We start from the raw sequence: 26,871 nt of genomic DNA on the forward strand, positions 1-26,871 counted from the left end.
TTGCATTGCTGCGGTGCAAGGAGTGAAAAATATTATTTGCAGCCAATATTATTCTTCAAAAGCTGTAGGAATCTTGGGCTCCAAAAATAGCTCCAAAAATACCTTTCTACAACGGTTCTCAGAAGTCATTTTTTTTTGTCCTCCTGCTGCTAGTGCCTGCTAGTGTCAAACCCTGCTGTCTCCTTTGCCTGGGTTGTCTCACTGCTTGCATTCAGGATTTGAGCCCTCATGTACACATTTGGGCATGGAAATCAAGAATATAAATATCCTGGTAATTAATGTGGCCAGAGACAGTTTTGACACAATTGAAGAAAGCAGGGATAGGGAGTGAATGAGTATTTTGACGTGCAGCAAATGGAGTTAAGGGATGTGGACCTTAGAAATATAAATTACAGGAACTTCCTCAGCCCACCTCTGAGGTGTTTGCGTGTCTCCCTTCTTTAGGTAACGTGTAACAATTTTACATAAACTGCAGCCAAGGGCTTTTGCAACCTGGGTGAGACAGGCAGGGGTTTGATGGCCTGTCTGCCACCTTCCTGACCCTGACAGTGTCCCAGAGCCCATCAGAATGAACAGGCTGGCCCTGAGCCTCCCAAGGCCTGTCCTGATTAAAGGATGTCCTGGAAAGTGGCAAGATGTGCATAGACTGGGATGTGACTGGGGTTTAAGAGTGCAGGCTTCTCTGTTTCATAGCCAGCATGGTTGGGGTTTGTTTTGGTTTAAGTTAAAAGGAGTAAAAACCAAACAAAAACAAAAAAAAAACCAAAAAAAAAAAAAACAACAAAAAAATAAACCTCCCTCCTTTTGGCCTCAGATAGGTGAGTGAATCACAGTGTAGAAAAAGAGAGATGAGAGAGGAGAAAAAAAAACCAAAGACATTGGGAATGTATTTGGGGGGTTTGGTGTTATTTGTTTTTTTGCTTGTTGGTTTTTCCCTCACATCCTTAGTAAGCAGCTGTTTTCTGTAGTTTTCCTTACTGCAGCAACATGGTTTAGTAGTGCAGTTTTAAATTACCCTGGCCTTACTAACCTTAAAAACAAACATGCATGCCCCCCCAAAAAACCAAACCTTGGCACATTTAATGTAGAATACTCTGGCATTTTGTTAGTTGGCGAGATTACAGTCACTCAATAAATGCTGTGATATTGAATTATTTCAAATTCATTTTTTTTTTTGCTTGGTTGCATGCTGATTGGAGTAATTATGTGGTGATCTTCCAGTTCATTATGGTTCTGATCAGGGATTCCTGACTCTAAGGTATTTGGGAACAGCGTGTGTAAACAAGAGGGTCTGAAAGGGATATTTCAAAACTTTATGCTAGTGCAAGGTCATGAGGTGGAAAAATGGGGAACTCTTGTTCTATTAGCTGTGTTTATTGATCTATTTAAATTCAGCTATGTCCTGGCACATTTCATATTTCCTGTCTGCTTAATCCAGATATGTTCTCTGCATCTCAAATAGGTACAACTGTAGACTTTTAGCAAATGTCTTCATTTCCCCTCCCCTGTTCTCCTTTTGCTGTGTAGCTCTGCCCTTGGATGACAGTTGTTCCAGTTCCTAATTGAGTGTTACCTCGTACCCCTGTGAAGGAGCAAATGTGGTATGAAAGGAGGTTTTGACATCACATATCCCAAAAGCATCTCCTGTGCTGAGGTGTAAATATCTCTGCTTCTCTTGGAAGCACTGCAGGATCCTTTAATAGAGCGAACCTGGGTGTGATATCTGAGTCAGGATTTCACCCAGACCCTGCTGGTAGCAATGTTACTATTGCAGGAAGTAGTGTGGGATCATTAATGACTTTCAGGATCTGTGTTCCATGTAACCAGGAGGGTGGCACCTCTGGCAACGTTGTACCTCTCAGTGTCTCGCAGTCCCATTAATTTAGTGCTGGCTGAGGTCTTGTATTGACCACTGACCTAGACAGTGTGTGCTCAGCATGTGCAAATGAACTGTTGGAATTGGTGTTTTCATGGTGCTAGAAAGATTTAGTAGAACGGTTTCATCTCTGTGGTTACAAAGGATTGGTGAGAAGAAACAATGCTGAGATGCAAATTCTTGCAACCTGCCAATTTGCCTCCTCTACGTATCATGCCATAGAGCACTTCCTTGGATTAAAGAAATGGTTTTATTTATTTATATGAGGCTCAAATGTAGCTTTTGCAAAGCACAACTCCCATTTTGTTTTGTAAAATTCTGAAACCATAACAATGAAAGTGTAGACCTTACAGGAGAGGATTTCCAGTACCTTGATTATAGCTCTGAGATAAAAAAAATCTGCGGGACTGTGCTGGAATTTCACAGTGGAATTGATTACACACAGAAGTGAACCAGGTTCGTCTATGTTACATTTAAGGGGAAAAAAAGTTGTCAAAAATAAACAAGAAGGTAAATGAGGTTTCTAAAATATGAGCAGCATTTTCTATAGCAGCAGTGTAAGACCACAGTTTGGAGGTTTTCTTTTTTCATTCATTCTTTATTTTTAAAGCAGTCCAGTTTTCTCAGTGGACCTTACTATGTCCTTCCAGTTCCTCTGTGGAAATGGGAAGTGGAAACTCTTGGCTTTGGGAAGCCCTGCTCGTAGCCACACAGAGGCCTTGTTGCAGGGACTTTTCAGAGATGGCAGAACCTTTCAGTCCCAGCATTGCAGGGGGTTAATGGATGTAAGCTGTAGGTTTGGCACTGAAAAATGAACACTTATCTATTTAAGTCAGTATGACTTTTCAGCTCTTCTGAAAAAGAGAAGTAAAGAAAATTTCCCAACTGCAATAGGAAAAAAAGAATTCTGATCTTCAGCAAACTTGTCTGAAATGAGGCAGAAGGGCTTGGAGCTGACCTGTAAGAGAGGTGGATTTGTTACCTTTCTCCTAAGCTATTGCTTTTGCAGGGTTTTTTGCTAGTCTTTATTAAATGAACATTGTCTTGACCACCTTTCTCAACTAATTCCTCATGGTGCTGTGAACTGTACAGAAAAAAAAATCACTCTTCCACGAGGGAAATCTGTAATGTGAGCAGGCCAGACTCTCTCACTGAACTCCTGTGGTCACAAACAGCATAAAACCCTGGACACTTTCTTTTCAGCAAGGCAGTTCATCAAATTTATTAGGAAAACCAGCAGCTGCTGCAGCTCTCGACTCCCTCCCCTCCTTTCAAGCCCCCCTAATTTACTCAGGCCTCTTGAAAGTGTTACTGCACTGATGAATTCCACTGGGGTTTATCACTGAACCATTTCCCTAATTTAGCAGTCTGGGAAAGGCCACAGGTACATTGTTGTGCGTGGCCTCCTCTCCACTGTAGTAATTAGTCAGTTTGACTCCACATCCAAAATCTTAATCCTAGGCATTATCAAGCTTTGCTTTAAAATAGTCACTAACTAAGAAGTGTGTCAACTGTTTATCAGTGCCTGGGCATCAAACTGAGATGTACTTGAGCTTCCCCATGCGAAACAGCAGCCTGGAAATTTGGCAGTTTGCAGAAGAAATGTTTGGGTTGTGTGCATGGATGTTTTTTAACTTTCTTTTTGAAGTCAAAATGAATTCTTACTCCTGCCAAGATATGCTCCTGAAAGAAAGTTGCAACCTTTTGAGGTAGAACTAAGGATACATGCGTTTGCTTCACTCATTTAGATTTTTGGCACAACTTCTGTTCTCTCTGCGTCCTTTTTGTTTTATTTCCTGTCCTTTATTTCTCATCTTTCTTCATCTCTCATTTTTTTTCTTACTCCACTTGTGTTTATTCCCTTTGCTTTTCTGCTCTGGATTCATCTGTTACCTCCTCCCTGCTCTTTACTCAGGTCTCTGTTTTGACAGTATTTTGGGTGCAAAAGGGTTGTTTGCTTACTTTGAATGAAATCATTAAACTTCTGTTAAAACAAAAGGCAGTTATTGTGAAATGTCTCATTGGTTTTCCATGCATGTGAAAATGAGTGAAAGAAGCTTAAGGGAGATGAGTTGGAAATTTTCTGTACCATTCCATTACTTGTATCTCAGCAAGTATGCAAGATGCATGGTGCTTCCACCAGAAGCTCCAACGTGCTTATGCAGCATTTTGAGCCACAGCTAACAGATTATTTTTTAAGTTAATTGGAACAGCATGCTTAATTGTTGCTTGGTAAAAAAGGCTTGAGAAGGTTGGAGAGATTTTAGTTTTAAAATAACTTTATAGAGGAATGAGTTAGCATGTTGCCAGCTGTTGTGACTGCAGTGGAAGTCTCTGTGGACTGTGCTTTTGAAGCAGCAATTTCTGGGTTCTGTGTTATCTTCTAGGTTTACTGTGGGGTAGAGGTAGAAAAGGGAAGGGAGGTTTTCTAACTTGTGGTATTTTTGAGTGAGCAAAGGGAAGGCTTGCCAGTGTTACACGAGTGTTGTTCAAAGGCTGGTGGATGAGGAAAGACAGCAGGATACACCTCAGTGCTTAATTTCAGTTTCAGCAGCTTTATTAAACCCTTTTGAATGCTTCAGTTGGCTATCCTAGACTTGATACAGGATTAGCTGAAACTAAATCTGTCATAGTTGATTTCTCAGACCACATTTGGGACAGATCTGTTTGGTTGCCTTTACGTGCTTTTTGTCAGCACCAGATAACTCAGAGGAGAAGCACTGACAGAGATGTTCATGGGGATATCTGCTTGCTTTATTAGGCATCACCTTGTTCCCTGGTGGCTAGAGACTGGCTGTCCCTGAAGCATGAGGAATAATAATTCTTTCCTCAATTTTAGTGTTAAGCTCAGCTCTAGATAACTGTCAATATCCATATACATACTGAGTCAGTTTTTAATCCCATTATGTTTTTGGCCTTGTCATCTTCCTGTGGTAGTAAGTTCCACAATCCAATTACAAATTATGTTAAAATTTATTTCCTTTTATTGGTTTTGAGCTTGGCATCATTTAACCAGACATAGTTTCCTTTTTGTTCAGATCTGTATGAACTGGATTTCTGGATCTGCCCTTTCTGGAACACTTATTTTACAGTCTTTTAAAGTACCAGCTCTTGGTTCCTTCTATTAACGTTATTCATCCCCAAAGTGTTCCCCCCTCATGCTTTTGCTGATTCCTCAGATCTGCCCTGCAGTTTCCCTTCTGAGGGTGGCTGTCCAGCTCACATGGTGTTCTTGATAACACCCCACTGTTGTTTGGTTTTCCTGATAATGATGTTCAGTGTAGCCAAACCCGGTGTGAAAGGCAGAAGGAGTAATCTGTGAAGGATTTGATTTTAATCTTGGATAAGTGGGAGTGCACAGGTGGGGATACCATACAGTATCATGACAAATCCTTATCTCTAAATGTGTTTGCAAGCCAGTAGGATTCTTTGGGCCAGATTCTAATGTATGAGAAAAGACATTTCTGAAGACAAGTGGGGGAGGAAATGGAGGGGGGGGGAAAATCAAACCACATTTCGAACATATGAGTGGGAACTCGCATGTTATCTCCAGATCCTTGGAGCAGTAATTGATTTTGCCTGCTATGGTTACCATATAGTAACTGAAACATTCATTATTTCTTTCCTCTCCTGCCCCAAGGATTGTAGCAAAAAATGCTGGTTTAAATCCTTTTACTTTGTCTGTTAAGTAGATACAAAAACCTGAAGGCTTTAATGACTCTGAAATAAGCACTAATGCAGTAGTCAAAAGACTCACCACTCTCTTGACTAAAAGGAACTGTGACCATCTTTAGCTCCTACTGAAAGCTAAATGCTGGAAGCTGGATGCAAAGATCTATCCCACTGTGGAATAACACATTTGGACCTTGTACTCTGGTTTGATTCGGTTTTTTTTCATAGAACTAACCCTGCAGTATTTCTTTTAATACCCATCTGTCTTGATTTAATTTTTCCAAGGCAAAAAATGGCTTGTTTAGAAAATTTGCAGCTCATTGCTGGTGGTAAGAAGCTTGATTACTGAACAGATACATTGTATCAACATCGCTTCTTAATTTTGTTTTGCTGTTTGACTTGAGGTTAATGTTTTGGCTTCTTATTTGCTGGTAGGATGAAGTGCATAATAGTGCTGTGTGTCATTAGTTAATGTTATGCTAAATGTTTTGTTGTTTGTCTGTGGTTTCATACCCTTAGATCCTTTCTCTACCTTTGCTAATGTACTCTTGATTTTTTTCTTTTTTTTTCCCCTCTTCTGAGAAAAACCTTGGTGTCTGTTTTTCATGAGCTTTTGACTTAGTGAATTATGGAAATAAGCACTCGAGGTGGACACATCCTCTGGCTCGTTGCTGGAGCAGGGGGGAGCTGAGCAGGGAATGATTCCTATCAGCTCGTAGTGTAAAATCTTTGGCTAAGAGGCAATGGGTAACTTGTCACTCAGTTATATCCCTGTTAGGCACTGGAGCAGAATTGTTAACTTGTTAACTTCTTTCCTTCTTTCCTCTGGGTTACTGTATTTGCTGGCTTTTTCCTTGCTTTGGCATTTTCTCTGGGAAGCCTCCCCAGCATGGCAGGGCTGTGGTGCTGTGTCCCTTGAAGGCTGCCAGAAGGCAGATGGGGACCTCTCGGCCTTCCTGCCCCTGGTGCATGGCAGGGACACCAAGCCAGCAGGACATTCCTCCATGTGAAAAGAATCTGAGGCTTGTTTTGAAGGCTGGATGGTTCTTGCTGATGTTTAGGGGTACTGGATTTGGGGAGGAAACATTACATATGAGCCTGTCTATGTGTCCCCAGGAATGCCCAGACATGGAAGGCCTATTGCAAAGCATCAGCAGGAAAGAGAAGCAGGTCTTGCTCTTCTGTCAAAAGTTATCCCTGTAATAAACACCCAAAGCCAAACTTTGAGAAATAAAGTTCTTTTGCAGCAGACTAGAACAGATCTCCTTCCTGCAGGGGGTTGAATCTGCAGTGTGTCTTAAAGGGCAGGATTTAGTTGTTTGTCTCAATAGGTCTATCTTCTCTTGGTTACAGGTTTACTCTCTTTGTCTTAAAGAATCTCTTCCTCAAACTCTTCTGCATGCATTGCCTCTGAAGAAGTGCCTGTAACATTTTCTCTCTGAGATGAAATACTAATTTCCAACCAATATATTATGTATTAGCAATGCATCTTGGCAACAAACGTTGCTTGAAACCACATATTCAGAGAGGAAGGTGGGAAGCGCAATTCCAAGGCTCGAGTCGTTGCGGAGACGGCTCAGCAGAACATGTTGCATGTGGGAAGTGCCCCAGTGGATCCAGGGAGGGTTCATCTTCCCGTCTCGAGGGAGTTTCTATATCCGTGGATTTTATGCAGCCCTCTGAGGTGGATCCTTTTGCCTTCAGCACGACTGGCTGGTGTCATCTGTAGGAAGGAACACACCCTGGTGCTGGATTTGCAATGCAGTGTTTGTCTTGTGGCACCTGTGCTGGAAGGTTATGGCCATCCAGCAAAAAAATGAGGATTTTTCTGATATTTTACATGAACCTCAACATGGAAATTTTGAAACTGGAAAGAGTCAGATGCTGAAGGAGGAGAAGGATGGCCACCACTTATAATGGAATGGGGTTTCCTGCACTCTCTTATATGCTGATTAATTGACTTTAAGCAGGTTAAAGCAGCAGAGCATCTGGGGCAGGAGTTACACTTTGGTTGTCCATGTCTCTGCAGAGCATAGAGAGCTGGGCAGGCTGTGCCTTTGCATTAGTGAGGCTCTTTCTGGTGTCAGTGGCAATGGTTTGCTGATTTCATCCTTTTCCCCAGCTGAAGTTCCAGAATGATAAATTGAAAACTGTCATGCCCAGTATCCTGTACCTCTGTGCCTTATGGAGAGTGCATGCAGCAGACAATGAAATTGAATTGCTGTCACGTGTGACTAAAGAAAAGGGCTTTTTGTTTCTTTCACAATTTATATTTCAGCAAGTGCTGCAATTTGTTTTTGTAAGCTGAACCCGTCGTTAATGCACTTCCTTGAGAAGCTGAGGAGTTCTGTTCAATAGTGAATTTGTGGAGGCAGTGTAGGTAGGTAGGACCTCAGCATTTAAACATAACTCCTGAGCTTATCGATTTATTCCACTCAAATGTTTTACCTCTTTGCTACAGTTACTGCACTGGATCATTGGCCTTGCTGTGTAGTATCGACTAATTATCTTAAAAAATGAACTTCCAGCTTCCAGAGCAAATCAGGAGTGACACCTTGTCAGCACCATGAGTGGGAATCTCTTCCTCCGGCAGAGAGGCCTCCAGGTGGGCACACAGTGGTGCTGCTTGGGGTGAGGTTGATGGCCCTGAGAAGTGCCAGGTTTGAAAGGCTCAAGTGCTGGCCTTTCTAGTACCGTTTGTGAAATCAGTGCAGTGTGTTAATGAATGTGACTTCCATTGATGGGCGTCGCTTCACAGACTAAATCTTGTTTACTCAGACTGACAGTCTGGCAGCGATTCCTTTGGGCTCTTCTCTTCCAGGGCCATCAGGAGTGTAAATGATTGAAGTGCAGCTACCTTTTGAAGTGTTTGTATGAATTCAGTGCCTTTTGATGCACAGTCATCCATTCCATCAGAGTAGCCTTACCTGTGGGATCATCAGAGCTTCCTTTTGCATTAATATCAAAGATTTAGTTAATTGTTACTTCTGATAGCCCAGCAAAAATAAAACAGGAAGAGCTGTCTGTTGTTCCTCATTTTTTGGGTATGATTTAGCTCTTGGGGTTTTTTTCCCATTAATCTCTGAAGAACGTGCACAGGTGCTACTTGAAGGATCTGCTGAACAAGCTATTGCTACCATGTCAAATTTCTGTGGTCAGTAGTTGTGTTTATTACAAAAAAAGCCTTAGTGATTCTTAGAGTGTGTTGTTGAAATATCTTTTAAAAGAGTTTTTAGCTTTCTTTTCAAGATAAGCTTCAGCTGTTTTGGAGCATAGGTACACTGACAGGCCTAGGATATAGAAGCACAGGGAAATGAAGGCTGAAATAGGAGCAGGTTCATGCAAATCAGTATTGAGTGTAACTGTGGAGATCTCAGGCCTGGAATCTCCAGCAGAGCTGCAATTCAATGTATTGAATTGTTAGAGTGTGCAGCCAGGTGGGTTATTGGCAGTGCACATCTGCATTGCTTCTGCCTCCAGTTACAGCAGCTTCCAGCTCTTTGACTGTCTCGTGGTTTAAAAGCAGGGGCTGGGCAGGGCAGCCCAGGCAGTGACCAACAACAGGGAAACGTTGCCCTACAAGCTCATAATCATAACTTATATTAATGACTGGCATGATATTTTTTCCTATGTCAAGCTAAAACAATTAAGAGGTTCAGTTGCACATGGAATATCAAAATGCATTTGTTACTTGACTTTGACTTCTTGAGATCTATATTCAGATCTAAACAAATGCGTGTCCTCCATAGCTCAGAAGTGTCTGATGACAAATTGTATCTTATATTTGTTTATAGCACACTTTGTGAGAACACCTAAAATGGAACCCAAGCATTTAGCTTTTGAAGCCAGAGGCTGTAAGTGAGGTGTAAAAATGGATGGAGAGTGTTCTGGAGTTTTGGGTTTCAGTTTTTTATTTCGGTTTTTCAGGGGAATGGAGGGCGGATTTAGAACAAGAGCTCATAAAGAGCCAAGGATATAGGATTTCAGCACTTGAGATTTATCCATTTGTACTGACTGACTGAAAGCAGCACACTGAAATCAAACCACCAAACTGCTGTCAGAGGTGCTGTGGATGAACAGGGAATGGTTTTTTTATTTCAGAGATTCTGCAGGACAGAAGGAAGAAGGGAATGTCTGTTACCAACTTTGAAAGCAAGCATCTGAAATACGTTCCAAGAGTATTTTGGAGCAGGAATGCCAGTTTAAATATTTATGCAGCGTTTTATTACACTGATTCAAATATTGAATAGCACCTGACCCTTGAATTTTTGGATCCTTGCCTGACTGGCACCCCCTGATGTGTATATTTACTTAGAAAACGGCCTTCTGTGGCAGCTGCTTTTCATTGCAGGAAATTGGGAAAGCTGGATTTTGATCCAATTTTTGTCATGATTTTCATGCTTGACTTTGAGTTCAAGAAATGCTTTCCTGTGCATCATTTTCTTCAGCTGAGAAATAAGAGTTGCATTTACCATTTTCTCAGACCTCTATTGTTCACAGTCCTGATCCGTATTTGACAGCATTTAACTGACCTCCAACTTCCCTCCCTCAGATACCAGACCTTGTAAAAAATAAGGTTGTTTGTCTGCATCAGTACTTTCCTGGTTTGGCAGTGCTGGGCAGCACAGTCCTTGGCTGCCCCTGTGCTCCATGGACTGTCAGCAGAGCTCCTTTCCCCACCTGAAACAAGGAACTGAAGCTGTGCTACAAACACCTGTCCACTGGCAGCTCTGCTGAAACCTCCCCTTAATCCTGAAGACACCTCCAGTCTGGACTGGAGATCTTCAACTCCTCTGAGCTGAAATTGTGCTAAGACTACAATTAGTTGCTGCCCTGAGTTGTGGCCACACAAAACCCCTTTAAGCTGGCAGTTGATTAGAGTCATAGGCTAAACCTTTGGTCAATACAGCTGCTGCCACTGCCCAATATAATAATTTTATGCAGCAGTATTTTGTAGTGTGGTAACTCTCACTTGAGATGGATTATTTATGATGTGCCTGATGTAGAGAGAGTGAGATGAAGCAGCAAAACCTAGTGATGAGAAGTCTGGCCTGACCTATTGCTGGGCACATACCCAGCTCCTGAGCTTGGATCTTGCACCAGCAAACTGCTCTTGGGGTCTGTGAGGACTTGGGTATTCCTGCCCCTTGGCTGCCAGACCTGCAGCATTGGCTGCTCTTGCAGACTCAGCCTCACGATGCAGATGCCCTGACTTCAAAATATCAGCAAAAAGTCTTTCCAGATTCCCAGCCGAGCTCTGTGCTTGTTTATAGCTGAAACCCCAGGGATGCAAGATAGTTTTAGCAAATAAACGTGAGGGATCTGTGGAGGGATTTCTGAAACAATCATTCTCTGTTTCCCTCTGTGTATTTGCAGACTTGGAGAAGAAAATGGAGAATTTGGTTGGCTTGTTTACCCAAGCTATTACACTGGCTTAGCTGTTCCATGATGAAGTTCCATTTCAGTACTGAGCTTACTAGGCTGTGGAGATAAAAATTATCAGTTTGATTGGTTTTGTCCTCCTGTTTTTACGTTCAAGTTTCGCAGGGTTGGATCAATGTCTGCCATCATTTCTTCCTGAAAAACAGACTCACCCTGAACCTTTCTGCAGACACAGGGAGCTGCTCCAAGTATCCAAATGCTGTGGGCTTTTTTGCACTGTTAAGAAATATAGTGGTGGCTCAGCATTATGGCCATGGCTTTGAATGGGAAGCCAGTGTTAACTAAATTTAAAACATTTGTTCCATGGCAGAGCAATACTGCCTGATGCTCACGCTTTCCAGAGGGTGTCCAGATCCCATACTCTGCAGAGCTTGCCTTTGGCTTCATTTGATCAAACTGGTAGGATCTGTTGAGAGGGATCATGCAGGACTGATGTTGTGCAGGCAATTAAAATCTATGAATTGGATTAAAATCCAAATGTTAGTATGCTTTGATGGGATTCTTTTTTGTTTGCTTTTGACTGAGATGCTTTTTGGAGATAAAGTTGGAACCAGCTCCTAATCTGCAGTTGCTTGGGGCTTAGATGTCTGAGGTTTCTTTGCTTTGCTGCTCTTACCTGTTGACCTGCTTGATTAATTTTGTGTCTGAACTTCTGTCCTTTTTATTCCTGACTCTTCTGCCCTGTCAGTACACAGCTGAAAACCAAAAATCTGTACAGTTCAGAGGACCAATTAGGTTTAGACTTTAGGATAAATACTTGGTGGCTGTGAAATAGTATGTACTTCATTTCTTGTTTCAAAAGTCTCTTTTTTTTTTTTTTTATTTAGAGCTGAGCTTGACAAAGAAAGATGAGAGCAGATGCAGTTATAAAGGGTGCATTGTATTTTTACTGCAGTACTGAAGTATTGATTGTTGACTTATTGGTAGGCTTAATGCACAACCATTTCCTTAGTTAGTGTTTGAATGTCCATTAAAATGTTGGCTTGGTGCCAGAACGTTGAAATCCTGCATTTATAATATAATTTGTCTATCCAAAAGTACTAATGTGGTTGGGATTTAAAAAAAAAAAAAAAAGATAAATAGGCAAGTCTTGAGTTTCCTTGTTTTGTGTTTGTTAACCTTCACATGCTGAAATGAACCTCTGAAGAGGGAGATGCTGGAAAGAAGGTGGAGAGACAAAACAGAGAGGATTAAGCTTGTTTTGGTTTATGCATGTCTCTGGTTTTGGGTGGTGGCATGACCACACTTGTGGTGGAGAATGGTATTTTCAGCTATCTGGTTCAGTTTTGCTGTTTGTTACAACCTGCCATGAGGAACAGTAATTGTACAAAGCCTAAAGACTTCACTGCAGCTGGAAGTAAGTACTGGAGATGAAGGGAGACCAGAACAGCTTTCTGCTCTCCCAAATGTGAGGGGAAACAGTTGACAAAGGGTGAGGATCCAAGAGTTTGCCCTCTGGCCACTGTTCTGAGTGTTATTTAATCTCTCACTTAGACTTGTAGCCAAGACTTGCTGCAGTCCCTTTCCTGTCATTTCAGCTTTCCATTAAATAATAAGATTTTGTAAGGTAGGGTTATTGCCTGTTAGAGTCTGCCATTTTAAAAGAAATTAGTATGATACTTTTGCCAAAAAAAAATAGATGGTTTTCTCTCACTGGGAAGTAGTAGCAATTGCTCCACTTCTGAGCAAATGCTCGTGTGAATGGTGTAATTACTGAGATGAAGCTTGTGCTGATATTTGTGTTAAAATCGACTTCTACCATGGAATATTTTGGGATTAGTGTTTCTTTCCTCTCTGATCTGACCTTCTCCATTCCCCTGTTTCAGTAATCTGCCAGATCTGATCATTCTGTGTAGAGGTGATTGTCACCATTGTTCACTGTATTTCTAAGATGTACAAAGATGTTGCAAAAAATTTTTCAGATTTCTTTTCCCTGTGCAGTTCATATCCATTCAATTACTGTGGCTGGTCTGTTGAATTTTATGGTGATTGTTCAAAATTTTGAGTTTGGGTGACAAATGATGAAGCAATTTGGAAATGAGTCTCTCCTCTTTCGTACCAAGGAAACAGAGAACATAACAAGCTGCTTTGGATTTCCAGCTCATCTTTGTGTAAAGTATACAACACAATTTCTAAGCATTTGTGCTCCTTTCCATGGACTCTTGTATGGCATGGTCCCTGCTTACCTGACTTAATCAGAGTTTACCTTTAAAAGGTGGAAAAGAAAGGATGTTACCATATAGCAATTTAATTAACACTATGGCAACAACTATTTATAGACTTTAAATAATTGCAGTGCCAAATTAGGTTGCCCTGTTCCACTTTTTTAGATTCTAGCAATTGCAAGAGATGATAAACTCCCTCTCTCCAGGGGGGTGAATTAATGGGTGTTCCAGAAGGCCTGGAAGGGGCAGGATTTGATTGCATTCCTCGAATGCGGAACACCCAAGGCTCTCAAATCAGATAGCAAAGACAATCTGTTGAAAGTGTACATGGACTTGCAGGAAAGGCCCTTGCTGATAATGGAGGACCCTAGGAAAAATGCATTTTGGGTAGTATTCAACTTCAGCAGCTGGGGGATCTTGTTTGGAACAAATATTAATAAAATTTTCTTATAAAAGGAGATCAAGTATTCTTTATCTTTGCCTCCAGCATGTCCTTACTTCCAATAAATACACACAGGAATTAATGTTATTTGCAGAACCCTAATTCAGTAACAGTACATAAATAATATGTTACATCATAATTGAGTAAAAGCTAATATTTTTATTTAAAAGTATGCATTGATGTGTGTAATCTTGACTGTACTACTGAAGCTGCTGTGTGTGTTTGCTTAATTAATAGTAGATGGAGAGTGGTTGACCCAAACTCCCCAGTAAATATCTGCAGCCTGTGATATTGTGCCCAGTAATGGTGAGAAGGATAATGCTTCACTGGATGTCTCTGGTTTAGAGCCTGCTGTGGTATTAGAGCTGCAATTCCCTGTGGAGATAGAGGGCAAACACCTAAGTTGTGCTCGATGACTGAAGTTAACGCAGCTGCATTACTGGATGTTCCTCCTGAGTTCTAAGCATTGTGCATTTCCTGCTTTTCATTAGTGAAATGTGTGTTTTGGAATCTTGTCTGCCCTCTTTGGGTGTCTTCTGGAAGGATGTTCTGCAGTAAGGCCTCTCCTAATGGACACCTGTGAGCCTGCAGTCCTGTGAGATCTCTGGGGATAATTGGAGCCTCTTCTGGTCAGTGTTGGGAGAAAGGCGTAAATGATGTTTGGCCTCTCCATTTTTCATGAACACGTAGGTTCTATGACATTAATTAGTCAGCAAAGTAATTTCACAGAAAAATTCTCTGACAAAATAACACCCAAAACCTGCAGTATGATCTTGATTTGCTGAGTGGGTGCTGTTAAGTGCAGTGTCTGGTGATGTGCATCCAGCAGCAAACTGGTGAGCACACTCAGGTAGAGGGGCGTAACCAGAAAAAAATGACTTACCCTTTCAACTCACCCCTTTCAACCTTGCTGCAGTGACTGTGGGGACAGGCACTTGGTGTTTGGGTGCCCACTAAACCCTGTCTGTTCCTCTGGGGCTGGACAGAAAGTAAATTCTGCAGTAAACTTGGAATATGGGCTCTTGGGTAGCAGGAGCTCAAGAAGGATTAACAACACATTTTTGTTTACACCACTAATCAGTCTTTAGATGCTTTAGTCTTGGCCACTACTGATCTAGTGCATGTTTGAACTAATGACCTCTATTTGAAAGTCACTTTGTCCTTTTAATAGTTTTCTGAGTCAGCCTGTGTCCATTCCTGAGAGTCTTTTTATCTGTACACTTGAAAAGGTTGTTCTTTTTTTTGTGAAAGACTAATCCCCGTTTTGTATGGCTATGCACATTGCATTAAATGAAAGCTCCATGTATTCCCCTCACTTGCCTACAATGAGTCCTTGCTTTTTTCCTAATCTAACAGTTTGTGCCTCAGTTTCAGTGGGCTTCTGTTACCTGCAGTTGTGGAGCTTTAGTTGGACAAACTGGGAGAAGGTGGTGGCCAGGGTCTCATCCCCTGCAGCCCACTGTTTCCCAGTCTCTACCAAGTTTATGTTCTTGAGTTGGACCTTTCTCCAGGCATTTGCTTTTACTAGAAACATCTACCTGACCGCAGCTAGCTGACTTTAAGACATGTAGCAGTGCCAGTCCTTCATCATCTTGGCTGAGCTCTCAGGTTTGATCCCTCCCAGTTCTTTTCCTCCCAGCTCTTCCCGTTCTCTAGCTGTCTCAGTCCTCATCACTGTCTTTGCAAAGAATTACTGGGTGATAACTTGGAAGCAAGGGTGACATAAGTAGTTTTCAAAATCAAAAAGATAAAGATACACAGAGGGAGGATCATTAGGAAAGGTGAAAGGCAAAGGAGTACAAAAGAAATAATTACTGACTTCAGTCTTCTTGGTTTGAAATCCAGGTGAAACCTCTGTAGCTTTAAGATGTGGTGCATTTTGGAAGGGATTTAAGGTCGGGATAAGCTGTTTATACCTTTGTTGTCCTTTTTAGTCAAACTCAACAGATGGACACTTGCATTTCCTCTGCTGGAAGTTGTATCTGCAGTATTGTCTAATGTAAGATGACAAGGCAAGGAGGTTCAGGCAAAGAAATGAAGTGATAAAACTCCAAATGACTTAATTTGGTACACAAAGGACAGATTTTTGTTTGTCTTCCAATCCTGTCACTCCTGCATGGAAATGTTACTGGTGCTCTTAATACATACAACTTCTTAATCATTGTGCTGCTGACGATGATATTAAACAATTAACCAAGCAGACATGGCCAGCACATGCTCTGTGTGAGCCAGGGCTGGAGGAATTTCCCTTCCCAGTTGCTGGCTGTGCTGTGATCCCCTTGAACACTGTGTTTCCAGTCCTCCAGGAAAGGGAGAGGAGAACAAACCATGTGTGACAGATGTTAGGCATGTCACTTAATGCAGGACTGGAAGGCACTTGGATATTAATGTAATGAGCACAGTAGAAAGACCTGAATAGAGTAGACCTGACTTCTAATTAAGCACGCCAAGATGCCAATACTGATTTCAGTTGTACTTTCACTATGAGAAATACAAGGATGGTTTGACAAGGCAGCCATGCCCTGCTGTGGTTCATTTTAACCAGCGTGCTCGTGGGTGTTCATCTCCCATGCTGGCCAGCAGTTCTAGTGCCACTTTCTTCAGAACTGGCAGCTGTAATTAAAGGAAAAGCACCAGTTTAGCTTCTCTGCTGAGGAAAACCTAAAATGCTGCCTTCACCCTGCCTTTTCACTGCTGATTTCAGAACTGCATGGCACCCCATCCCAAGCAGACATCCCTGTGCATCTTGGGATTCAGCAGGTCTTCTTAGGCCCATTGCTAGTGTTTGTTGCCTCTTGGCACCTTGTGGTTTAATGAGGGAGCTGTCTGGATTCCTTTGGCAGAGAGCTGAGTGAGTTGTTCTTCCTAAATGTTGGGGTGCTGCTGGAGGCCCACGGATTACATCCAACTTGCAGGATGGTCCCCATGCCTTTCAGAGGGACACCCTTTGGGGCAGCACTTGTGGTTGTAAGGGGTGAATGAGCCTGTCTTCATCTGTGCACTGCTGGTGAGCAGGCTGGGAGCCATAGCTGCTTCTGGATATGTGTGCAGTCACACCCCGGGCTGGAAACGTCTTCTGCTACATGATGTAAGGTGGGAAAGGATGGTTCTGAATCTGCAGGCAAGTTTCCATGATTGCATGGATTGAATTGCTGTGGAAATTAAGAATATGGGCTTGATTCTGCATGTGTCACTCTTTCAGTGACACAAGTCCGTGTATAATTGCTGTAATAAAGGGGGCAAGGCAGAGCTTTCTTTTCTCAGACCATTAACAGCTGATAACATAACCCTGAAGCAACAAAGGTAAAAGCACAGAATTGTTTCTGCTTTCATACATGTGGATGTGCATTCCTGTGTGGTGCCTTTTGGCCTGTGTGTGTTGGGGAGTTTGGAGGCATTTTGTGAGCAGCAGGAGCACTGATAATTGCACTCTGCTTAATCATCACAGAGGGCTCAGGATTGCTCCTGGTTGATGCTTTGCAGCTTCCAACGGAGTTAATAATTCATTGCTGGACTGTGTCAAAGCACACTCAAGTCAGCTTCCTCCGTGGAGGAGTCAGACGAGATGAAAGATGGGCTTAGTGTTTGACAGCCATTAACTTGGTGTAGGGCTCTAGGCAGCGCGAGGTTAACTTCCCCATCCCGTGCTTTCCTGTATTTGGGAACGGGAGGGAGGTGGGAATTCTGCTCCCTGTGAAGCTGTGTGAAGAAATGCAGTAGCTAGCCAGAAGAATGCTGGAATGAGGGTGTGAATATCAGCGGCCATACGGTTCTGGTTCAATAGGCTGTGGGTCGAGAGGATTTGCTTGCCACTGACAGTTTGGTGAAAGAGCTATTTTACTACAGAGTTGAGTTGCTTTCCAACGTGCAGTGCCAAACCTCCCAGGGAGAGCGTGCTTTTACCACCAAGGGTTGAATTTGGTCGTGTCGGTGCTTACAGTCATCTGCAGGAGGGATTGACGTGCAGGGTTTGTACATAAAAAAAGGGGTTAGCAATCTGAATTAAAAATTAACACATTCTCTGCATAATTACAGACTTACAGCCCACTAATGCTGTACAAAAGAGGGCTTTCCAGACAGAGCTTAATGGCCCCAAAGCAGAGCCATCACTTCTTTCCCCCCCTCCTTTAAAGTAGCATTGGCATATTTAAAACACTCCTCAAATTCTGCTGCAAAATAGCTGTTTGGCTTCCAGTTGTGGGTTTTGGTGGTGTGGGTTTTTTTTAAGGTGATTATTCTTTTCAATGCTAAAGATGGAAAGTGGTTTGCATATTCATGGCACATTATAATTTTGAAAATAATCTCCTAGTGGATATTTAACAATGGCTTTGGGTAAATGGACACTTGTTGCGCTTTGTTTAAACGATTACATCTCAATTATCGCTTGATGGTGAGAGCATGGGTAATACCCTTGGTTCTTTGTTAAACAGGCTCTAATTAAAACTGGTTCCTGCACTTGCCTCTTGGATAAATATGGACGTGAGGTAGTTCAGTGACACTCTGTCAAATTGCCGAATTGAGTGCAAGTTCCCCATTCATCCTGACAAATGATACCACTAATTGGGGTGTGGATGGCAGGAACAGCACTGCCAGTGTTGGTGCTAATCCTCTCTGCTTGGCTGGGCTTCCCCCACCTCTCCCCTGCCTGGGACCATCACTCTTCTAGTTTTACAGGATTGTGTTTCTCTTTCCCCTGCATCCTCCTGGTCACACAAAGCACTGCTCCTCAATCAGTGCTCTCGGATGTTTCTCACTCACTGTCTTTACATCCTGCCTCTTGTTTGGTGCAAATTTAGTTTCAGAAAGCTGTGTTGAAACTCAGGTCTCCTTTGAGCTCTGTAATTAGCCAGCAACTCTCAGTCTGGCTGTGTTGGTGATTTTTTTCTCTGCAGAGGATGGCTGGCTGTGATGATGGTACAGGTGTTACTGGAGGTGGTCACTTCCCAGTTGTAGTTCTTGCTTTGACTCTGAATGGCTTCTATTCTCATAATCCATGGAAGTTAGCCCTTTGCCACAAAGCCCAAATTCCATGCTAGGTAGGCCAGTAGCATCATAATACACTCAACCCACCTGACTTTTTGCTCTGCACTGTTTGTGTGGGAATGTAACTGTATTGATGTGAAAGTGCTAGCCTGGATTTTCTTCCTCTTCTCTTCATCACAATCTGCTTGGCATAAACTCCTGAACTCTGGCTCTTCTTTCTGCATCCCTTTGAAGGGGGAGGATGAGTGTGCAGAGCTGAAGGCAGAGGCAGCATGCTGGGTGTGACAGCCCTGCTTCTGGAGAGAGGCCCTGCCTGTCATTAATGCTGGATAATCACCCTGCCAGCCTTGCAGAGAGGGCAGCAGCGAATGCTTTCAGGCACTCTCCAGACCCAGTATGACAGTGCAGTATTTGCTGCTGCTGCTACAGTGCTGGGTTAAGCAGAGAAGAAAAGATTTTTGGGAAGGAGCACTACCTATCACTTATAACTGGCTGCCAGTGCTGCCTCTCAGTTTTGCTGGCTAATGGCAGGCACTGAAGCTGTAGGACTTCAAAAAGGAGCTAACACAGGAGCAGATCTAGCTAGGGATGCTGTTCCTAATCTCCCCCTTAACCCTGTCCAGTGCAAGACTGAAAAGATAGCAGTGATGGCAGACTACTAGCACGTTTCAGGGGTTGGGGTTTTGGGTTTTTTTTTAAGGTAGGGGTGTTTGCATCTCTTGATTTTTGCTATCATGGTAGAAGGAATCTCATTCACTCCAGAGATGCAGCTGTACCTGACAAGGTAGGAGATCCTTGTGGACACCCAGAGATGGAGTGAGGGAATGATCCTGACACAGAGAAGGATATTCTTATTCCAACAGCTTCTGCGTTCTCTTTGCTTCATCATTCTCTTAGAGATATGATGCTCTCTACTCTAAAAGAAGACTTTTATGGTTTTCCTGAGCCCAGCAGCCCTGAACAGTACTTTTCCCCCTTCTCCTCCCAGAGTCACATCAGAGTGCAGAAGTGATTGATGCGTGAGCTGACTGAACGCTCCACTAAATTGATTGCCAGTGAAGAACAGATAGCAGTTCCGACATCTTAGCTGGGTTACCACTCAGGGCTGTTTACACTAACAGCCATTTGGGTGAGGAGTTCCTGTTCATATCCCTCAAAGCTGTTGCTTTAAGAAATCCCGTAGGTAAGGGGAGGCAGTGCTGTGCTGAGCCACACTGGGAAGGCTTTCCCTGGCAATGCAATATGTAAAACAAAGTATATATATCTAATTGTGCTGGTCTGTAATGCGTAGTTCTGCAGTTGAGAGTAGCTTCTGCAGTAACATTACGTGGCCAGAAAATAATAGAAAATGTCTGTTGATAAAAGCATCATCTCTAAAGTTGTGGCTAGCAGCTCCAGATGGATGGTTGTGCTCCTTGAAATCCCTGGCGAGGCTGCAGCCTGTCCTAAAGAGCCGACTGTCTCTCCAGGTACCTTTACCTGTTTCAGGGTTTGGCTAGAAAGCAAAAACTCTGTGTGTCTTCTGTGCTCCTGGCTCTGCACCACTAGTGGGTTATGCAAAGTAGAGGTAAGCAGGGGGAGAAGGCATCCAAAACCCGAGCAGTGTGTGTGAGGTGAGCGGCAGTGACCGAGGTGAGCGCGGCAGCAGGGACGGGGCCAGGCGTGGATGCTCAGAAATGCAGGAGGAATGCCAGAGTTAAATTATCCCTGCAAATGTATTACCCTTCCTCTCCCAGAAGGGACTTTGCCTGCACTGTGGGGTGTAGCTGGTCTCGATCAGTGGTTTTCCCTGCAGTACAACTAACTGCAGTTTGCCACTAAGAACATGGGATTTGGACCTGTCTTATCCACTCCTGAGGTGCCTGGTAGGAGGATTCAGATATTCGGTACCGTGTTCATGTGGTCACGAGCAGGGAGGGTTTGCTCCTTGCAGTGGTTTGAGGAAAACCCATCCTTAGGATCAAGTTTGCTAGTTTCAAAGCCAAAATACATTTTATTTAAGAAATGGCTCTGCCACTTGTGAAACTTTGACTTGTGCAAGGTGCAAAATGATGCCTTTGAGGTAGGTGAGACTAAGCCACAGAGCACCTTCTACAGACTTAACCCTGCTAATGGAAATTGCTCCCAAACTGAGTACAATGTTAATTCAGAGACTCATTTTTTTTTCTCTGTATAAAATATCTTGCACCATACTTACTGATACTTCATGTCCAAGAGATACCCCTGCAGTGTTGTTTTAATTAAAACAGAAGTGGAAATAATGAATTGGTGGTGATTCTGCAGATACCTCAGTGTTCAAGCACAGTAAAACACTCTCCTGATAGCTTTTTGTCCTTCATTAAATTATACATAGACATCCCAAGTCTGGATTTTTTTGTGTGTCTGTGTTTGCAAATATGAGACGTGCATTTTGTGAGCAGAGTTACTGAACTGTGAAATGCAGTACTGTTGCAGCAGGGCTGTTGTTCTGGAATTTAAGAAGAACTGAATTTGGGAGTGTCACCAGCAGTCTGCAGATGGGAGCTGGGTTGGCACCATGGGTTAAATGTGCACTTGGGACTTGTGGCAGTAACTTCCCAGTAGTGTTAGGCACACATTTTGTGGAACAGTTCTCCATGGTTTTACGCTCTGCGTATTAGAAAATGCATTCCTTATTCCTTTAGTGGTTCTAATTTTTTTTCTTTAAGATGGGGGTGGTCTGTTTCTCGATTTTTCCGTGGCTTTCTGCACTGTAATGATGGCACCGTCACCTGACTGCTGGAATACACTGGCCTGACTTTAATCATCGGGTGACTGGCTCTTAGCATGGTTTCATCTCTGCTGTTTTACATCTCCTCTTGTAATTGCACGATTGCTTGCAGCATTGTTTTTCTATTGGTGACACTGAAAGGCACAGGCTAATATTTATGTAACCTTATACTTTTTTGTTTGATGTTTGAAGTGTAGGTGAAGTGGTATTTTACAAATAAAATCCTCGTTATTTGAGTGTGAGCAGCATATTTTCACCCCTCATGTGCAGTCATTTTATTTTCACCCCTCGTGTGCAATATTTGTAAGACAAGGTTATGTATACACACATTCTTAAGTATGGTATGGAGGAAGAAGTAGGTTGAGCCTGTATGAATAACGGGGCTGCATTTCTGTAGTGCTGACAGTTTCATTGATGGATATAGGCTTACAGTTAAATAACCTGTTCAAAGCTACAAAAAAGAGTCATGTTTAATGTAAATAGGCTCTCAGTCTTTTAACTGCTAAATAACCAAACCCAGCAAAACAATAGAGAATCAAAGCTCCTCTTTAAAGAACATCAACACCAATTAATATGCAGTAAAATTATATGCCTGTACAAGTTGTACCAACAGCTCTGCAGGTCTAAAATGGCAGGAGCTTTCTGTTGCTGTATAAAAATCAAACTACCATTTATTTCAGCCTCATGGTATGTGCAAATTCATGCAGCTCAGTTAAGGGAATAGCTTCACAACTGGTGTTACAATCTGTGGCTGGAGTGCTGCATCACAATGCAGCAAATGCATTTTCCACATTAACCAAACATGACAGCTGAAACGATTATTAACCATGCAATATGTCGGAAGTCATCAAAAATTCACATCAGAGTAATTGCAGTGGCTCGGGGAAAAAAAATAGTAGCATCTCTCTCCTCTTGCCTTCCTGCCGCCTCACCCCCTCCTAATTCCTACATGGTACAGTCCGTTAACAATAAAATATCCTTCTGTAACCTATAAACTGTTACTCCCATCAGTTACTGGTTTCAGACTGATGCTTTCCCTAGAATTTGAATAAAGCACCACTGGAAAAAAATATATAGATGCTTTGCAGGCAGTGGTGTTCAGCCGTGGAAAGCAGCTGCTTTCTTATTGTCTTGCTGGACTCTTGACTGTCTCAGCCATTTCAGGACTTGCAGGTTTGATTTATATATATATATTTTTTTTTTTTGAGATGAGAAAACTTGAACATTAATAGAGAGAGATACAGCTGTGTAAGCCTTAATACCAGGCAGCTGAAGTGTGGCAGTTACAGCCAGCATTAACAGGTTTGTAACTCCTCAGTACTGAGATCTACAGGTAGGAATGTCTGTCTTTTAAAATATATAAAATGAAGGTAAAAAGCTTGCTTTGATAAGAGAGAGTTTTCCTTCAGGTGTCTTCTATGGCGGTTTTTCTTTGTGCTGTTGCTGCAGGTTGTTTAAATTTGTAGGTGAGTAATAAAAGAGAACAGGTGGGTAGTTTTGGAGAAATGGTCCTTTGCTCACAGAAAAGAAACCTGGAAGTCTGTGGCTTTACCTTTCGATGTTCTTTGCTCGAGCAGCTGTTGGGTGGGGCAGTCCAGCGTCTGCTTTGGGTTTCATTTGTGTTGCCTTTTTAAAGACCCTCTTGACATTGCTGACTTTGCTTTTCATTTAAGCAGAAATACAGTAGCATAACTTTCTGAATGCCTTTATGCCTGTTTTTTCTTCCCTAGGCTATGAAAAGTCTACGGAAGTGTTTGAAACAAAAAATAAAGATGCTACTTGATTATATGAGGTTTTTTACCTCTTGATTTTCATTGTCGTGCAAAGATACTGGTCCACTCTGTTTCCCCTGTTCTTACAGATGCAGTTATGATTTATTTAGAAGACACACAAAACTTTCTTTAATTTTATTTTGAAGTAAGGATTTCAAATATAGGATGAAAATAGGAAAATGTTTCTACTATTACAAAGTAAATGAAGACACTTGGAGATTTGCTTTTTTTTGTTAGTTTCTTGACTGAGGTGGTGAAGTATATTTGCTTAGTCAACTGGAGTTTGCAGCCTAGATCCCACCTCTCTTTGAAGTGAATAGGATATGTTATGAAAGGGGTTAAGCCAGTAAAATCATAGTCAAGGGAAGCAGTCGGGGAATTAACATTTATCTACGTGTGGTGGCCGTGACTAGCTGGGTGGGTGGCAGCTGATTTAATACTCTCAGATCTGAGGACTCAGAGGCTGCATGCAAACTGGCAGTTCTGCCTGCCTTTGGTATTGGGACAAAAGTAGAGAGGGTGAGCTGCTTTTTCTCCTTTCCTTTCAATTCTATTTTTCTGTATGGCAAAAAGCAGTTTAATAAACCGTGCTGTGCCGGGATGGCACCTGGGTTCTTGCAGCAGAGGGTGATTTGCCTCCTTTGGGGCTCCCTCCCCAGGTATTAAGGTGCCCAATTGCCATGTTCTGCCCTCTTCCTATTGTCAACTGAGAAATGCTCAGAAGGGGAGACACAGAACAGGGGCATAGCATGGCCAAAAAGTTGTCTCTCTTCAACCAGATTACCTGTGCAAAGGGAGGGGGTCTTGCCACAAAAGCAGCTCAGCAAGAAATCAAGTAAAGGACAATGAAATGTGTGGTTTGCATGTGTAAAAAGATGGAGGAAGCCATCCCATCCCCACTGACCCTGTGTGGGAGACAGCTCGGTTATCCTTGCAGTTGGTACAGTGTGGCAAATTATTTTCCTTTGTCTGAAGTGGGTGGGAGACAGAGTTCAACTAAGCTCCATAAATTAATGTATGGGAAAATGACTGAGGCACCGTAATGAATAATTAGCTGTAGGTCTCTTATGGCAGGGTTTGCCGTGATATCTGTTGGCAGCATCTGGACTTGACATTTCATTTACATTGAAGTCCGAAAGCTTGTGTGCCTTGTTAATGCAGAGCACAAATAAAGGCATGCACTGCTAGACAGTTCCTTAGCCAGGGTGGAGTACAGCCGGGGGAGAAAAATGGAAACCCATTGTCTCTGGTGTATCCTCAGCACACCGGTCTCATGCCCCAAGTCTGGAAAGTTTAAACCTTAGGTTTATTGCACAATAAGAGAGAAATAAGCTGAGAAAGGGTAAAGTATTTATTATAACATATTTGTTGCAGCTGAGAATTTTAATACGTGCCTTTCTTTCTGAGCTTTATAGTGTCTAACATTTTTAAATATACATTCTGTAATTATTACAGGCATATTCCAGACTTCTGTTTCTTAGTTTAATGATCTGTAATTAATAATTCATAGCTAATTTAAATAATTAACTTTGTGAAATATATCAGTAATGTAGAAAGGAAACACCATTTCTAAAGACCACGGCATGTTTAAATTGAGGATTTAAAGAAATCATGACATGTATGAACTCCAAATTGCTTGCTTTCACTGTCAGTAAAATATTTATCTTTATTCCAAGGGACACACTGCCATGTTGAAAATAGCTGTTAGGTGAACAAAGTAGCTATGATTTATTTACAAATACTGAAAAAGAATGGGCTAGCTAATGTGGGCTTATTTTTTTAACCTCGGGTGGATGATTTTGCCAAATCATCTCATGTTATTTAGAAGGTCTGAACTTGGAATTTGCACATTTTCTTGACATGCCAGTGTGTATTTAAAAAAAAAAAAATTATATTCTTCACACTACAATGCATGTAATCTTGGCCCTTTCTTTGTAGCATTAGTCGCTATCAGCGGAATAAAGTAAATTTAACTTGGGAAAGGTTTTCTTTCCCTGTGTGGGTTTTTTCCAAGGAGACTTCAAAATGCAACAGAAATGTTACGGGGAAACCCCTTTGTGGAGGTGCAGCACTGGGGAGAGCCACCTGTGCCGGGTTTAGGCTTTGCATCCTGGTGTGACTGGGTTGTCGCAGTCCCGGTGCTGACAGGGGTTTGATGTCTCTGAACCAGGCGTTGTCCCTCGGAGGCAGCGAGGTTCGTGCCTCGCTCTGTCTGAGACGCAGATGGAGGCTGGGAGATGTCGCTTGGCTTTTCTTTTCACCGAAGCAGAAAGATAACTGTGCTCCTGAGGAACGTTCAGGAAGGCAGTGCACAGGCTTTCAGCTCTGGGATGGGGGCACGGCAGCCGAAATCCTTCTGCTTGAGTCAGCCTGAGAACAGGGAGAGTGTCAGGCTCAGCGCCGCCAGGCTCGCTGCCTGCATCCAGAGGAGGTAAAGAGAACCAATTTTTTCGTTACTATTTTTTTACATACAGTTTCAGACCAACTCAAAGCCATTTAACTGTTTCTGCACATCTGAAACTGCGAAGGAAGAGGTGTGCAAATATCGCTCATGTTTTGGTTCTCAAACAATCCTTAGAGCATCCCTGTTTCCCACAAGAGGCAAGGTTACGTGCTCCCAGTCAGACAGGCAGAGGGATAAAGCACTTACCAGGGGTGGGGGAGACCGAAGGACTGCACTAAAATTCTCAGAAGCGGGTTAGAGGAGGGGCTGGGTGTTAATGAGTCTCAGGTTTGTTTAATAATTTGCCCCTCTTGCTGGTGATCCATCAGAAATGTGTCATTTTGGGATGGGAAATACTTCATGGACTGACAGAGGTGGCAGTTTGGCTTTCGAATACGATCCTGAGAAATGAATTCTCTGCTGCCAGGTTGTGTGGGTTATTGTGGCTGCCTATATGTCGATGCTAATGTACAATTAGTCCAGCAGCAGACACTGCAAGCTTGTCAGTGCCTCCCTTATGCCTTTTGCTTTTCTTTTCAAACTACTCCCTTATTAGCTAGTGTTTTCTGTGGGATTCAGAGGGAAGACTATCCTCCTGTAACAGGGCTGGACACTCGTCTTTCCTCAGTTTTATCAGTTTTTCGTGTGGTGCTGGTGGATTTCCAGGGGCTGGTCTCTCAGCTCACACCATCTCAGGAGACTCCTGGCCAGCTCTGGCTGCAGTGGGATTGAGGTGTGGTCTGCAATGGCAGCTGTGCCCCGGCCCTGCCCTGCCAGGCAAGGACGTGACACAGGCACAAATGCAACGTGCAGGTTTTGTTTGTCACTGTGGTTTGTGAGCGTGGTTTCCTCTCCGAAGGGGAGAGCGCGCAACCACTTCTCGAGGAGCTGTGGAGGAACCACGGTGCTAAAATGGCAGCGAAAGGAGCAAGAAAATGGCGTCATCAGTGAAATTGGTTTGGATGGCTTGATTTGAGGGCGTCCTGCCTGATGCGAGGATGTTTTCAGCAAGAGGTATTACAATACAGCCTCAGTTATGGCTGTACAATGAAGATAAAGATACTGAGTCATTTAACTCTGTAGTTTTTTTCACAGCATTGCCTTAAAAAGCACAATACCAGAGAGGCGGATATAAGAGCTTCTTTCGGTAGATGATCAGAAATTATCTTTGTTTACATGCCAGAAATATTTTTAATGTAGGGTTGCATCGTGGATCTCAAACCCATTGGAATTACCTCATAATTTCATTTATTTTAAATAAATTCAGAAAAAGAGGCAAAGCCCTGAGTTTTGCTTTGACTGTGGATCTCTTGATGTGTTTGTGATT

At 42.6% G+C, this 26,871-nt stretch overlaps 1 protein-coding gene across 7 annotated transcripts in view; it reads left to right on the forward strand.

Annotated features, from left to right (window-relative positions):
• Positions 1–26,871, forward strand: part of NUP93 (nucleoporin 93) — a 77,247-nt gene that overhangs the window by 12,868 nt on the left and 37,508 nt on the right. Inside the window, exon 1 of one of the 7 annotated variants that reach the window (XM_032701361.1) lies at positions 22,346–22,502. The exons of 4 other annotated variants lie outside the window; for them this stretch is intronic. The gene's annotated coding sequence lies outside the window, so the exon portion shown is untranslated. Of the gene's footprint in view, positions 1–22,345; positions 22,503–25,283; positions 25,533–26,535; positions 26,559–26,871 lie in introns of those variants that run through there. 2 more of the 7 variants (XM_032701360.1, XM_032701359.1) reach the window with 2 other exon arrangements.

This window comes from Chiroxiphia lanceolata, chromosome 13 (genome assembly GCF_009829145.1).
Source record: "Chiroxiphia lanceolata isolate bChiLan1 chromosome 13, bChiLan1.pri, whole genome shotgun sequence".
Lineage (NCBI taxonomy): Eukaryota > Metazoa > Chordata > Aves > Passeriformes > Pipridae > Chiroxiphia > Chiroxiphia lanceolata.